The 14,992-nt window shown below is 45.9% G+C and overlaps 1 long non-coding RNA gene across 1 annotated transcript; it reads right to left on the reverse strand.

The window, feature by feature from the left end:
* Positions 1 to 13,180: 13,180 nt before the first annotated feature.
* LOC106038713 (uncharacterized) lies at positions 13,181 to 14,967 on the reverse strand. Its single transcript, XR_001208782.3, has 3 exons — positions 14,733 to 14,967; positions 14,443 to 14,536; positions 13,181 to 14,322 (listed from the first exon to the last, which is right to left on the reverse strand). It is a non-coding gene; the product is annotated as an uncharacterized lncRNA (long non-coding RNA).
* Positions 14,968 to 14,992: the final 25 nt, after the last annotated feature.

The following is a 14,992-nucleotide window of genomic DNA, read 5'->3' on the forward strand; positions in this document are numbered from 1 at the left end:
TGGAATAGGCTGCCCAGCCTCCCCTAGTGTTTGAGTGACCATCCCTGCAGGTTTTCAAGAAATGTGTAGATTTGGGACTTAGTAGCATGGTTCAGTGTTGGACATCAGTAGGTTAAAGTTTGGACTAGATGATCTTAGAGGTTTTTTCCAACCTGAATGATTTTATGGTTCTATGATTCTATTATTCACATCTTCTCTGGGCAGCCTGTTGCAGTGTCTCACCACCCTCAGAGTAAAGAATTTCTTCCTAAAATCTAATCTAAATCTTCTCTGTTTTAGTTTACTCCTTGTCCTAACACTACACGTGTCAGGAAATGGTTTCTGCCTTCAAACCAGTGCCACCACAAGCACTCCTTTTGCTGGAAAGGTGAGAGATGATTTGGGCCACAGGCCCAAATGGCCCTCCAGCAAATCACCTGGAGTGCCAATGTGGAGTGTCTCTTGGTGCTGATGAGTTTTCTATGCCGAAGAAGAGGACATTTATATCTCTTCATTGGCATTGGGCTCTCTCTGGAGATACCCACGTGCTGCCTGGAAGCCAACAGGGTGCTCTATAGCTCCCATCCCAGCATGATCCCCATCTTCCTCCAGGCAACCTTGCATTTTCCTTCCCATCTCAGCCTCGCTGTCTCAAGCCTTGCCCTTCTCTTGAAGTGTCACCTGGAGCTAAAGGGACCAGGCGTTGCTTCCTCTGTTAAAGACATCTGTACAGACATGCTCACATATTTCATCCATCCCTTCCCCTTGTCGCTAAAGGGCCCCGAGTCTTCCCTCAGCACCGCAATCTTTCAAAACATTTTTCTTATCACAGTTTGCCTGCGGGAACCAAGTAAGCCCATCTGCACATCCACATCTTTGGGGTTTTGCCATCTTTTGTGCAAACTTCCAAATTCCTAGGAGTCTCGCAGAAATCAGCAGCCAGGGAGAGTCTGCTGAGTGTCTCAGCCCCAAAATCCCAACCACAGGAAAAATCTGCGTGTAGGTCTCAGAGAAACCAGACAGAAGGAAAAACTCAACAGGAAAGGCAACATCACTTGGGACACCATGCAGGGGAAATATCCCTTATTAAACTCCAGATGAATTAGGAACTATTTGTACAGTTAAATCCCACAATGTGGAAGGCACATGTGAGAGAAAATGCCTCGAGATTTAAAGAAATCCTCTAAACAAGATGTTACTAAATAAACGTAATTAAGCCTGATCAGAAGGAATAGAGACCTCCTCCATGCCTGACCCTTAGAAATAATACAGAACACATTTCCCTGGCTGTAGCTGCCTGCTCTGCAGGAGGTACAGGGAAATACCCTGCTGGATATATTCCCTCGCTATCATGATACCGTGTCAATATGGGATTGGAAAAGCTGGGCTGGAGTCTCTGATGTACTGGTCACACATCCCCTTTCAATTACCGGCACCATTTGGTAGCCCCATTCGCTGTCACGTCAGACAACCGGATGCATGGCAGATGTTAGAGCTGCAAACACGGCAGTGCACGTGTCCCAAGACTACACTGGGACAGCTCTGTGGGCATAGAAGATGGTGTTTCCTCATGCATGGCAGCGTCTTTGTGCTTCTTGGTGTCACGCCCTCTGTCAGGGACATCAAATCTAATGTAGTCGTACAGTTATCACCAGCTGAGGATGTGGTTATGGTACGTACCCCCTCTGTTCTGCCAGCCTTTCGCAAGGCAACACGCACACACTTGGTAGAAGCAGATCCTCTCTGACCCAGGCACAAATGTTTGTCCTAATGGTGCAAGATGCTTCGAGTCTAGGAAGTCATTGCCTTTCAGTTCCCAGTGGTCACCATCCACGAAGCTCGATGGGTCTTGAAAATGACAGCAGGTAGTAGAGTAGAAGATTAGGGGGTAAATAAGAAGTAGATCTTGGCTCGTCTTGGAAGTAGAATCATGAGTTCATTGAACACAAAGAAACAACTTCTAAATTTCTCCAGACAGACATGGACCAGCTACCAAGAGCTCTCAGGTTAGACCCCCACCACATTTTAGTGAGAGGTCTGATGGCTGGACCTTATTCCTCAAGATCTCAAAATGAATGGGGGCTGAAGATCCCATATCCATCACGAGCAGATGCTGGAATGACTGAAGGATACCGATCTGAAATGGACACCGTTTGGATACCATCAGAAATGGACCTGTCAGCTTAAAATTATCAGCAGTCCAAGGCTGGAAGGCAGCAGGATGCACTGCCAAGCTCCCTCGGACACAAGCCGTGTGTAGCTTGATGATATTTTTAATTATTTAGAGCTGACTTCTTAAAAATTCTGTGTCTCAGCGGAATTTAGGTAAGTTTCAGCAGTTCAGGCAGTTTTGAGAACAGGTGTAGAAGAAATGAGAATCTTTTTCATCTGAGAGTTGGGGGGAATACCTAAGGAATCCTTCATCCTTTGGAAGTGTTGCATCGGGAGTCACTGGGCTAAAAAAAATCATGCCTTTGGGTTATGGAGCATCGTTCCCAGACCATTTGGCACTTTGGTGCTAACACCCTTTGCAGGAGGAAAGCTTACAAAGGATTTGCTTCCCATGCTGTAACAAAGGCAGATTTTGTGCATTCTGCAGGAAGCTCCTCGCTCTTGCAGCGTGAGCGTTCAAAAGCTGTGTTTGCAGGGTGGTTTTGAGATGTGGTCATGAGGTTGGAAGCACAAATGGATGTGGGGTTGCAATCCTAAAACTGCAATCTTATAGGGAAAAGGGTGGCCAGCAGTAGTGTACAAAGACCTTGCAGGACTGAGAGAATGTATAGGGCAGTGCTGTGCATCTGAAGTCCCTTTTATTCTAGAAAGCAAGCAAAAACCTACTTAAAAATCAACTTTTTTACTTTTTTTTTTTTTTTTTCTTCTTTTTTTTTTTTCCCCAGATGACAGTGCCTACAATTTACAAGCCAAGAAAAGCAAAAGCTTTCCAGTGCCTCCCGAGAGCAAGTCAGATACTCACACCTCTGCAAAGTAAGCAAAGAGGAGCCTTTATGCTCAGCCGAGGTGTAATTAGTGAAAGGAAGCCCACGTGTCCGGATATCCAGGCTGGGTAGCTCTGCTCAGCATTGTTTGCTTTTCCAGGAGCAAAAGGGAGCCCCAAAGCAGAGCAGATTCTCGTTGATGCTGCATTCACTCAAGGTGTCTCTCAGAAGGAGCAAATCCTCACCTTTCACCTGGGCTGGCATTTTTCTTTCACACTTGCACGTACACACCTTTAGCCCAACCATCCTGCAGAAGCACTTAAAGGTAACTAGAAGTGATTGATCTACGGATATTTCCCTCAGCAAGGAGGGCTACCAGTCAGTTACTGAGGAGACTGGCAGATGCTGCACTCCTGTACCCAGGAACAAAGAGCTTGCCAGGATACTGGCACATCTACATCATCAAGAAAATAAATTATCAGGAGCAAAGGTAGTGATGCCCTAGCAAAGGGACTAATGAGCTCACAGCCTGAGAGGACCCCAAACACATCAGCCAAACGAACGCTCCCTCGGCCCTGTACGTGGTCAAATCCCACTTCATTCTGGATCACATTGTCAGATCTAGGAGAAGTTGAGAGGAAAAAGAATAATGGGCTTCTTGCCATCTACATTTCTTGAACAGAGAAAGGATGTCTGCTGTCATCAGCCCTTCCTGGGGTCACCACAAGGCTCTTTAGCCCCACAGAAAGAAGCCTTGTGTCCGCACTACAGGGAATTAAATGGACAATAGAGGTGAGAAAGGGAGATAACAGCCATTTATGACATGAAACCCCATCAAGCTGAGGCTGCTACTTTAGGAGAGAAAGAAATGGGGACAGGACGAGACTTGCAGCCCCCGTGCTCCCATAGCCTCGATGCCTGTCACCTAACACAACCCTGGTACAGGATCCCAGCTGCAAGCCAGGCGCAGCTCTCGGCTGCGCATAGGTTGCAATTCTGACTTACACAAAGAGAAAGAATAAGCAGCGATCATTAAAAATAATTAAAGCCACTCTAATACACGAGGTTTTAAGCCTCCACTTCAAATTTTATCTACTCTGTAAATATTAGACTGCAGGATTAGATCTAATGCTAGGGGGCAAGTTATCCCAAAACGTGCATCATAACCAGCACCTATCTCCCGAAACCAAGCTTCCCAGAGAATATTTATTGGACCTCATGTCTCTCCTCATTTTTTTCCCTTTTCCAAATACGTTTTGCAAAAGCAGGATTTTCCAAACTGCTAATTCATTAGGTCACAGCAGAAAACTCCAGCACAGAGACAATGACAAGATACAGAATACCCCTCACTTTCCCCCCTTTGCAATATTTTTGCAGTAATCTGAACCACAAAGAGAGCCACATTACCTCATCTCCTCACTTTATTGTTCCAGTGAACATCTCCAGAGTGCTTGGGCTGTGACCCACGGTGACTACATTATATCCTCCATTTTCACTTACCTTGTCAATAAGAGACAAATTGAAAGGGGAGCATCTGGGATTCGGCACCACGCACCTGTAACGTGTTTCAGACTGCTCCTTCCTCTGAAGCCTCACCAAAGATGAAGACAGAGCTTGAACAGGGAAGAAGAAAACTCCAGCCTCTCTGGAGGACACAGTGAAAATCCTGCAGAGTCTGGGAAAACTAAGATAGCTGAGAGTCAACCCCGCGACTCTTGTTCTGCCAGAGAGCTGCAGCTGGTGCCAGTGAAATATTTATGCAAAGACAGCAGATGTTGCGAGCAAAGTATGAAGAAAAAACATGAGAGCTGCAGCACTAGGTCGGGGCATCCAGTGCAACGCGTGCTTCCTACAGTGCCCACCATCAGATGGTTAAAGGAGGATGCAAGAACAGGACAAGCCCATGGAGACATCTCCATCTTTGCAGTCTTCAGAGACCTGAGGCTAGGGACTTTCTGACACACAGACTGCATCCTGGAAGTGTCCTTGCATTCAGGACCTCGTGTGAACTTTTATTCTACGGATTTGCTCGCTTTGGAAACCATTTAAGGTTTTTAGCATTCACAGTGTCTTGTGGCAATGGGTTCCACAGTTTTATTACATGCTGCACGAAAATATTATGTCATAGAGTCATAAAATCACAAAATCACAGAATCACAGAATGGTTTGGACCTTAAAGACCATACAACTCCAACCCCCTGGCATGGGCAGGGACACCCCCCGCCACTCCAGGCTGCCCAAAGCCCCATCCAGCCTGGCCTTTCATTAGCTTTCAACCCCTTGTTTCACTTGTTGCCACTCAATTTCTGAACAAGCAACCAAATAGTTTTTAAAATCTGGGCGAAATGCTGCCTCTTTCTTCCGTATCAACGCTGCCATTTTTAAGGCCTCAGAACATTTGTCTGTACTTCAACAGACAAATCAGAAATGACATTTTAGCACCAACAGTGCAGCCTGGACAGTACTGAAGTGCCTGCGCTCACAGAGGGACTGAAGAAACCTGGAATATCTCCATGAGAATCGCTTAACACAGAGGGCAGCTCAGCTGAGCCCAGGCCTTGGCCTAGCAATGGCTGCAGATGTAAGGTTGGCCTAGCAGTGACTGCAGATGTAAGGCTGGCCCAGCACTAAATGCAAACACCCCAGAGCTCCTGGAAATCCCTGGTGTCTGCCTGGCATCAGCCCCTTCTCCAAGAGACCTTTGCAGCAAAACAAAGCCCACGAGAGCACAGCGTGGCCGGTGCCCCAGGGGAGGTGGGCCTAGCTGCCTCCCATGTGGGTCAGATGACGGCTGGGGCCTGAATCTTCAATTTTTTGGTGCATGATGAGAGGAAACTAAGTGTCCAGTGCCAGGAGTAAGCACAGCCCTGCTGAGAAACCCCCAGCGACATTCCCATTGCCTTCAAATCATTCTCCCATTTCTCCACCCCTCGTCTGGAGGCAACCAGGGGTCATCCATGATCCATCCAGTGCAAAACGCCCACCGTAACTGCTCTGTCAAAAAGAGGAAATAAATCTCAAATTGTTCGTTTCGGTAAAAAAAAAAAAAATAAAAGGCGGGAGGGAGCTGCTGTACTGCTGGCTGAAGGGTTAATCGTGGTGCTACCCAGAGACAGCTCCTTTTCGAGCTCATCTCCCAGCTGCTGGGTTCTGGCCTGCTTAATGAAGACGGATTGCCTCGAGGAGGCCACCTCTGTCTAGACTGCCCGTGGCCCCTTTTATTACCCCCACCCACGCAAGCGAACTCAGGATCCAGGCACGGCGAAATTCCAGGCAACAGAGCAGCAAGTGAATAAATTGAGCTTGCTCAGAGCAAACCGTGCCAGGTCTTTCCCCAGCCCTTTCTCTTGGGGGTGGATTCTCTGGGGGCTAATAAGGGCTGAGCCACCGACATCATTTTGTCAATGGGGGCCCGGAGAGCATTTCATTTCTCTGCCCTGACCTGTATTCATGAAGTTTGCAGTAACCTACTGCCTCCAAGACCTCCTGATTTTAGTTATGACAGCGCTGGGAAACTTGTGTCCTTGCTGCAACGGCTTGGCTGGGCTATTGCAGCCCCCGACGTGCAACTTGTGCACACCAGCCTGTGGAAAGGCAAAAACTGTGCAGCATCTCCTGCTGAGAGCATCCTGGAGTGCAGGGCTTCTGCCTCATAGCCCCTCCATGAGACACTGGGTTCCGCATGGACGCAAGGAAAACATCAGATTATTGATGGGCTGGTCAAGTACAGAAAGCCTGCGGGCCATGCCTATGCTATTGAAAACATGGAGCAAGGAAATGTCATAGAATCATAAAATGGTTTGGAAGGGAACTCAAAGCCCATCTAATTCCAGCCCCCTGCCATGGGCAGGGACACCTCCCAGCAGCCCAGGCTGCCCCCAGCCCCATCCAGCCTGGCCTTGGGCACCCCCAGGGATGGGGCAGCCACAGCTCCTCTGGGCAGCCTGTTCCACTGCCTTACCACTCTCTGCATAAAGAATTTCTTCCCAATATCTAATCTAAATCTAGCCTCTCATAGTTTAAAACCATTACTCCTTGTCCTATCACTACACTCCCTGATAAAGAGTATTCCAACGCTGAGGCCAAGAGGTGCAATAAAGTTTCTGTCCACAGAGCTAAACTTAATCATAATCCCTCCATCCCCAAATAGGAGTAGTATTGACACTGCCTGGCCTTTGTTCCATGCTAGGCTGTGCATTATTTGGGCCTGTGATAGTTCCCTTAGGCTAAAGTCATGCCAGGGACTGTGCTAAGAGAGGAACAAATTGTCTGTCCACTCACCTAGGAGCTCCAGCCCTGCACCATGATGTCCCACAGATCCCCAGGAGTGAACAGAAGTCACAGGTGGAGCAATAAATGAAGTGGACCTAGACACCCCGTCTGTTCTCTGAACACACTCTGGGAGCCAGTAAAGGCAGAGAAGGGGGAGGAAGACTAGAGCATAGGAATGGATGGGTAAGAAACAGACAAGGATATATTTCAGGTGGTAAAAAATTTAGTGTAGTAGAAGCTTTCCAGCCCTCTCAGCTGGGATTTTGGGACAACTTCCCAATACCTTGTTGGAGCTCACATGAAGTCATGTCAACTTACTCAGGGAGCGGCACAGTTTCAAAGGTCTTTGCTAGACCATGAAGCTTCATCAGAACAGATGGTAGATCCAATTTTCAAAATCTCACGTGTCCCACATTGCACTGAAACTACAGCCTGGCACCACGAGGTTGGGAAGAACTCTAATTCCCCTGATGCAAAAGCAACAAAGGTTGGAGAAATATTAATAATGGACATGACACCCAGATAAAGACATGTCAATGGTGATCCCCTTGGCTTTTATTGAAGGAAACGTGAATTTGGGTCCAAAATTTACAGTACATTGAATGAAAAACACAGCACTGAAGAAATGAAGGTCTGGGAGGTGGACTGCAAGGCCACAGCTTGCACAGCTGCTTAGTACCTTGAGATGTATTCCCTTTAATTTCCCTGTCTGAAGGCTTTTAAAGCAAGAGGCTCTACCTCAGCTGAATGCATAGTTTAGATGTTTAATGATAATGATTCTCTGATGCCTTGAGGGTACAGAGAATTAGTGCATTCGTTCCTCATCTCACGGCACAAGGGGGGCCAAACTCAGTCTTAAATCATACAAAAAACGAGTCCTGTAGGTTATCACTCATCGTCCCGTGCCTGCAACCCTTCATGAACGCTCAGCCCTCTCGCTGCAGAAAGGGAGCAGCTGTGTGCAAGGAGACCCGTTGGCACGCCTGAGCGGGGAGGACAAGCTGAGCTCACGAGTGCTGCTTTCCAGGGGCAAGGTGCATTTGAGCAGCTGGTACTGGGGATCAGGACCGAGCATTTGGAGGGAAGCCAGTTAAATGCGAGGCTTCAAAAGACAAGAAAAGATGCCAACGTTTCGATACAGCTAACTGATTCACTTCCTGGACAATAGTAAAAAGAGTAGAAAAAAAAAACAGCACAACAACTCTTTTTCTCCTCTTTGTGTGTGTGGGTTATTTTAATTGAAAGAATATTTCTATGAGATCCCATCAGTCACCTCCGGAAAGTCATGCTCAGTGCTCGCCTAAAGCATTGAGAGACATCTCCAACGCGGGGAGATTCTCAGAAGGGAAAACTGCTTCAGGTTGAAGTTCTTCCAGCTCATGTAAAGAGATGTCAAGTTAATGAACCTAAGGAATGAGGAGGAGGAAGGGGGAGAGGGATGAAAAAGAAAAAAAAAAAAGAAGAAAGAAGCTATTTCCATTTTCTCCCCCCAAAATATGCCTGGAGTTTTTAGCCTTTACCATTTTTGACAAGTAGTAACACACATAGGCAGTTCCAGCACCGGTACAACTTGATCAAGGAGGTCTGCCTTGGAAATCACCCAAATAAAACTTGGCAGAGAAAAAAAAAAAAAACACAAAAAAAGAGGGAGTTTAAGAAGTGACAAAGAGGAGAAAGAAGGCCAGATCCTCAGCAGAGCAATTTCTTGCACCTTCTCTTTGCCCAGGGAGCCCTGCTAGTAAGTGGAAGGCTCTGAGAATGCCAGAGAAACATTTGTAAGTGAGAAAAGCAGCTCACGTCCCTCACTGAAAATGAAATGGTTGAGACAGCAGGAATGTCTCCTGCTCCGTCCAGAGAAACGGTGATCATTTCTGAAACGTACGCGAAGTGAGAATGTGCAAGTTGCTGAGATGTGATGCATTTAGCAAATACCTGAAATTGCTGAGAAAATATCTACTGAGGAGGGAGTGGGAGGAATATCTGGGGGACCTGGAAGGTGTAAAACCCAGGAATGTGAAAATTTAAGGAGAGGGGAAAGACCTACCCCTTCTAATGCACCTAAAAATACACCAGTGATTTATTTTAGTCATTTTTAAAGTGTGATAAGACAAAGGAAATAGAAATTTTAAGCTGACTACCACAAAAACCTTCCCAACAGAGAAGCAAAAGACTCCTCCCATGGCCAAAGCCATAAAAGCCCAAGGGTTGAGGGCATTTCAAACAAAGCTGGTGAAAATCGAGCAGCACTTCTTGAATTTCTGTTGCTGCACATTCTCAAAACAAAGGCAAAGGAGCCGAGATGGAAAGATTTGGAGAGCTGCAAAGCAACAAGAGAGCTGACAGCAGAGCAACTGTTTTAGGACATGAGTTTTCTCTCCCCAAAGTACTTGTTGACACTGGGGTTAGATAAATTTTGGTTTCAAGCATACAAAAGGGATCTGTTCCTTTCTATTCCTCTTGCACAAACAGAATGGCTCAAATTGGAAGGGACCTTAAATATCATCTAACAAATAGCTACCTACCATAGGGATACATAATATTGGACAAGAAAAATCAAGCTCCCAGGATCTGTTTCCTTCCTTTTGCCCTGACTGATGTGATCTAGTCTCTGCCTGTGTCTGCAGCTTAACTGTCCCCTTCAGAAAATGGGATTAATAACAGTAATCTGCTGAGAAAAAGCACTGTCAGACACAAGAACTGTGAATGGCAAGTTTGCCTTGGCCTTCCTTTTTTTACCAGCATTTTTGGTCGGTCTATATAGTGCACGTGGCTGTGCTGACAAGGCTGGACTTGTTTTTTTCTTGCAGGCAGTTGTTCCCTATAACTGAATTCCTTGCAAAATAAAGAAGAGATTTAAGGTTTTGAACCAATAATAGCTCTGAGAATTTGGGAGGTGTTATGCAGAGGGTCAACTCTTGGGTTTATTTCCACCATTTTTCATCACAAGCATGTTCACTGAATACCCGTCAGCACAGCCAAATGCCACAAGAGTTCTTCATCTTCTAGTAGGAGAAACAGCAGGATTTGATTCAGGCCTGAGCAGGATCACAAATGGATAGGAGAGGAGGCAGATGAGGCACCTCACCTCAGCAGGAACCATGAAGGGTTTTCAGAGCCACCAGGGCAGGATGTGTCTGTGTTTCTAGTGCTTCTCACTGAGTCATTCAGCCCCTCTACCACCAAAGCCCTAAGCCTGGCGCTCTCCTCCCACCCTGTGAATATTCAATGTGCTCAAAACCATATAAACGACCAGAGGCATCTCAGCTCTTCTCTCATCTCAATGAACCTCTGCAGAGGGAAAAGCAGGGTAGTCCAGCTCATTTCAGATGCCAGTTAGAAGGCAGTCAGTCCGTCACCACTGCCCGACACTGACCCGTCTGTCACTTCACCGGTTTTCCCACTCTTTGGAAATGTCCTTAACACCAAAAATGAAGTCTGGGTTGATTGGAGACAGTCCAGCTTGCTGCTTCTGAATCCCTGGAATGTCCACTGCGAAAAAATATCATTACCGTTGTCATTAGGATGTTATCATTAGAGATGATACGTCACACTCCGTTTCAGCAGAGACACCATTCCTAGAAAGTAGAAGAGAGGTTTGAATGGACAATGCAATATAGAGAGAGGCCAAATATACTGGTAAACAAAGGAAGGCCAAGGTAGAGCTCAGACCTACTAAAACCTGTTAATGTCTCCACTTTCAGTAACTCTTACTGATAAATGGCTTATCTTTACCTATGGCACCTCCATCTGATCACAAAGTCAAAGGTGAAATAGCCTAAGGTGAAGCCAAAGGCGAATTCTATGGTGAAATAATGAATTATTTGTAAATGTAACGTACAATTTACAATGTAAACTGTAGTTTATGCAGTTAGAAATCAGCATTTTTTTAGCGTGCTCTGTTTGTGCCTTTCAAAACCTAATGACTAGCCAGGACTGCAGAATTCACTGCCTCAGAGATGCTTAAATTAAACATGCTATGAAAACAGGAAAAAATGGTTTGATTGATTTGCTTCCCGTGCAGTGAGAATTCAATCAGTTTAATTCTCAGAAAAAGCCATGCTTTAAAAAAACAAGAGTGAGAAGACCTTTCCAGGAAAGCACAGCTTTGAGAAACAAGATTTTGCCCATATCAAAATGTCAAAATCTCTGGTGTTTTGTCGGATTTTGCCATACCCAACAGGCTCAAAACAATTCTTTCTGGAAATGAAACAAGAACCTTTCACGCAGGAGCTTACAGCTCCGTCTGGTTTTGCCCATCACTGTATTTGTTCCCAAAGCAAAGACCAAAAATCTGTGTCCCTCTGGGGAATCAAGGCCTGACTGTTGGCATACTGGGGCTGGGAAAAGTGGCAAACTTCTGAACAAAACAGGTTTCCTAAGTTCCTTGTTCTCATTTTCTTCCTGACGCGTGGGCAATTGCTCCCAACGCGGTTAGCAGGCAGGGCTGAAGGACAGATTTCTGACGTATTCGCTAAGGCAACACAACCCCCTTCACCCTGCATCCTGAGAGTCCACAGTTCTGCTTTGAACTGCATTTCAGAAGTCAGGAATTCAAAACGCTGCCAGGCCCTATTCAAACCTTGAAGTGCTACAGATTTGTACTAGAGAAAACACCCCTCCACACTCCGCCAGCCTGCTTTCCAGGCAGAAACAGGCTCCCCAGTGTTTCCATGATGTGAAAACGTGTTTTGTTTTATTTCAGCCATCTCTGAAGAAAATCAAAATAACGCTGGCAGAAGCAAGATGATGTTTGTAGGTAGAAGTAATATCTTTTACGAGAGCATCTGCTGTTGGAAAAAAAAACACAGCACAGATAAGCCCTGGGCAGTAAAGAAAAGCTTTTGTCTTATAGCTGAAAGCTTATTTAATTTTCCAGCTATATTATTTCAACCTACAAACCTCATCTTGTCTGTGTGCTTAGACCATTCCAACTGCAAGAACATGGCCTCAAGAGCATTGCTGTCCATTCACAGTATGCAAGACAACTTGGCTGCACTGTCAACAAATTAGTGTTTGCTCCTGGTAGAGAGATGGGGCTGCGAAATCACTCCTGCTCATCAGATGCTTACCCTGACATCACTGGGTTTGCGCCTTTCAATACGACGTAGGTGGGCTGAATTTTAAATGACTTCTGAAATTGAATTTTTTATGTTAATAAATATTTTTTCTCTTTCTGCCATTATTTGTCATTCATTTCAATTTTCGTATAATTGACATGAGCTGAATTTTCAATAAACTGAATTTTTATTCTAATGGGAGAGAAATATACTCTTAGCTCTGTGATGGGGATTGCTTGAAAGGTATACATCAACCTGCAAACAAAGAGCTCAGCATGTTGGTCCAACATCACAGCTGGCACGAATTGATCTCACTCCATGCAAAGGAAAAAGGTAAGTCCAGGAGCTACATCCTCTAGCCCTGCACTGAGGTGACCTGGAAGTTTTTGCAGAGATATGAGCCCCCATCTCCTAAGAATTAGACCATGAACTCTCCTCAGCCTGACAATTCATCCCAGACCCTACCTTGTAGTTATAACATCAGAAAGGATGTTAAGTACTCACTAACCCAGACAAAACTGCCCTCCCAGAGGTGCCAGGCTACAATGAACAGCTCAAAATGCTTTATGAGCTGAGATTTTGGTTTTACTGTTACGCTGGAGCAGTTCAAAAGAGGCAATTTGTTCTGTGGCTTAATGCATTTAGGAACCAAGGTGCAGCACATTTATTGTGGCAGAAAAACAACCTCAGCCCCCCTACCCTTTGAAGCACAAAGAAAGCAAATGAAAGGCGCAGAAGTGAGCACCCAAGGTAGCAAAAGCTTATTAGTGAGGGGAATAGAAAAATCGATCATCCTGACCTGTGCAGCAGCTGAGGATGTGGAAGCAAGAAACCCTGGAGACGTTACAGAGAGCCAGCAAACCTGAGCAGTCTTCTTTGTTTGTTGCTAATGAACCATGGTGCTTTTTAATAATAAATAAACCATTTAAAAGGACTTGATGGGAAGCTCAAGAAAGTCAGTCAAAGCCTTTCTACCTGGAGCGAGGTCAGAAAACACTTTTTTTTTTTAATTTTTTTTTTGTGTAAAGGGGGAACAATGAACTTCTTCCAACCGCAGTGCAAAAACTAAGCAAAATCGTTGGGGTCCAGACGGTGTCTGTGATGCTCGGATTCCCAAAGTGTTATTTTCTGGCAGACTGTTCTCCTAGAGGGTATATCCCAAGCCAAGAGTCCTGGAACGATCACAAGAGAGGCTCCAGATTCCTTGGGTCTCTGGTGCTTTTCTCAAGAGACTGCAAGGTTTCTATCTGTAGGCAAAACCCACAAGGTACCCAAGGATTCCTAGTTGTCATTGCGATCATTTCAGGCTTCCAGCCATAGCTCTTTTAAGCCCTGAGGACATGTATTCCAGCCAGGCTTGGTTTCCAGCTCAGCCTCCACATAAGGAGCATGGAAATCCTGGGATCTTCAGCTTGTGGAGTCGAGGAGCCTAGAAACTCTCACAGTGAGCAAATGAAATGGGCAATCCTGGCAGTTTCGTCACTGTCATTAGCTGCTTTTAACAGCAGAGAAACTGCCAAGACTGTCACGTTCCTGGAAGAGCTGGAAATCATAAGAAAAGCGCTTCATTTTTGGACTCGCTATAGTTCTTTGCAATGTTTTCATGGGATTTCACACTTGTGGCATTTAAAGGAAAAAAAAAAGATTTGGGTCTGATTCAGATCAAAACTTTATTAAAAAGTAAATGAAACACGACAATCCAATTTTTTGATCAATTTGGCTTCTGTTGATCACAGAGGGCTTTGACAGATGCTGGTACACTCTCAGCACGGCTCCGCTCAAGTTTGGGAACGACCCTTCACCCATGACTGATACGCAGCTGTGTTAACAGAAAACTCAAATTGCTCCAAGTGCAGAAAGGCAAAAAACACCCTCTAGGTACAGGGATGAGGAGTTACAGGGCGACAACACAATCTAACAGTGACAAAGAAAGACTGAAGATGCCACAGACACTGTATTAGGTCCTGCTGAAAGTCCATGCCAGACTGGAGAGTCCATATATCGGGGCAGGATCCTTGGAGTGGTCGTGCTGTTTAAATTCTTGGTTTTGTGATGATTGACACAACAGTGTCTTCACCCTGTTGAAGCCAAAGTGCCAAGACATGAAGGTAAATTAATAAATGCATCACTGCAGATGGGGTCTGCACAGCACCTCTGGGTGCAGTTTGTCCCCACACCAGTAACTATCCCAACCAAACCTTGCATTGCTCCCATCTCCAGCACCGCAGTGCAACTCTCCCACCTTGACGTGTGCTGGGTCATGGCCAGAAATACAAGCAGAACTGGTTATTTCTTTCAAAAAAAAATTTATTTTATTTTTTATTTTCCATCTTCCTCGTGAAGCAGCTGGCATCTCCTGGTGCCACTGTCCTGGCTGGTCCCCAAACCACCCTCATGACACCACTTGCCCACTTCTTACTCCCTTCTCCTCTCCCTGGACCCTTCCCAAATTTTCCCCTCATCAGACCCAATTCTGCTGCTTCTGTACCCAAATTCCGTGCTTCTCACAGAGCTGCCTGTTGGGCGGGAGCACAGCCAGGCCTCCTGGGAGGCTCCACCACAGGCATCAGGCGACCTATTTCACATCTAATCGATAATTTAACTATTTGAACCCAAAACGTCCATCGGCAGCAGCTCCTCAGCGGCGTTTGACCTTCCCCCCTTCCTCCACCGCACCACCAGGCCCCATTCCGCCATTACCCCCCCCCGTATCAGAACTACAACCCCCATCATGCCCCGCGGGCACAC

This window comes from Anser cygnoides, chromosome 1 (genome assembly GCF_040182565.1).
Source record: "Anser cygnoides isolate HZ-2024a breed goose chromosome 1, Taihu_goose_T2T_genome, whole genome shotgun sequence".
Lineage (NCBI taxonomy): Eukaryota > Metazoa > Chordata > Aves > Anseriformes > Anatidae > Anser > Anser cygnoides.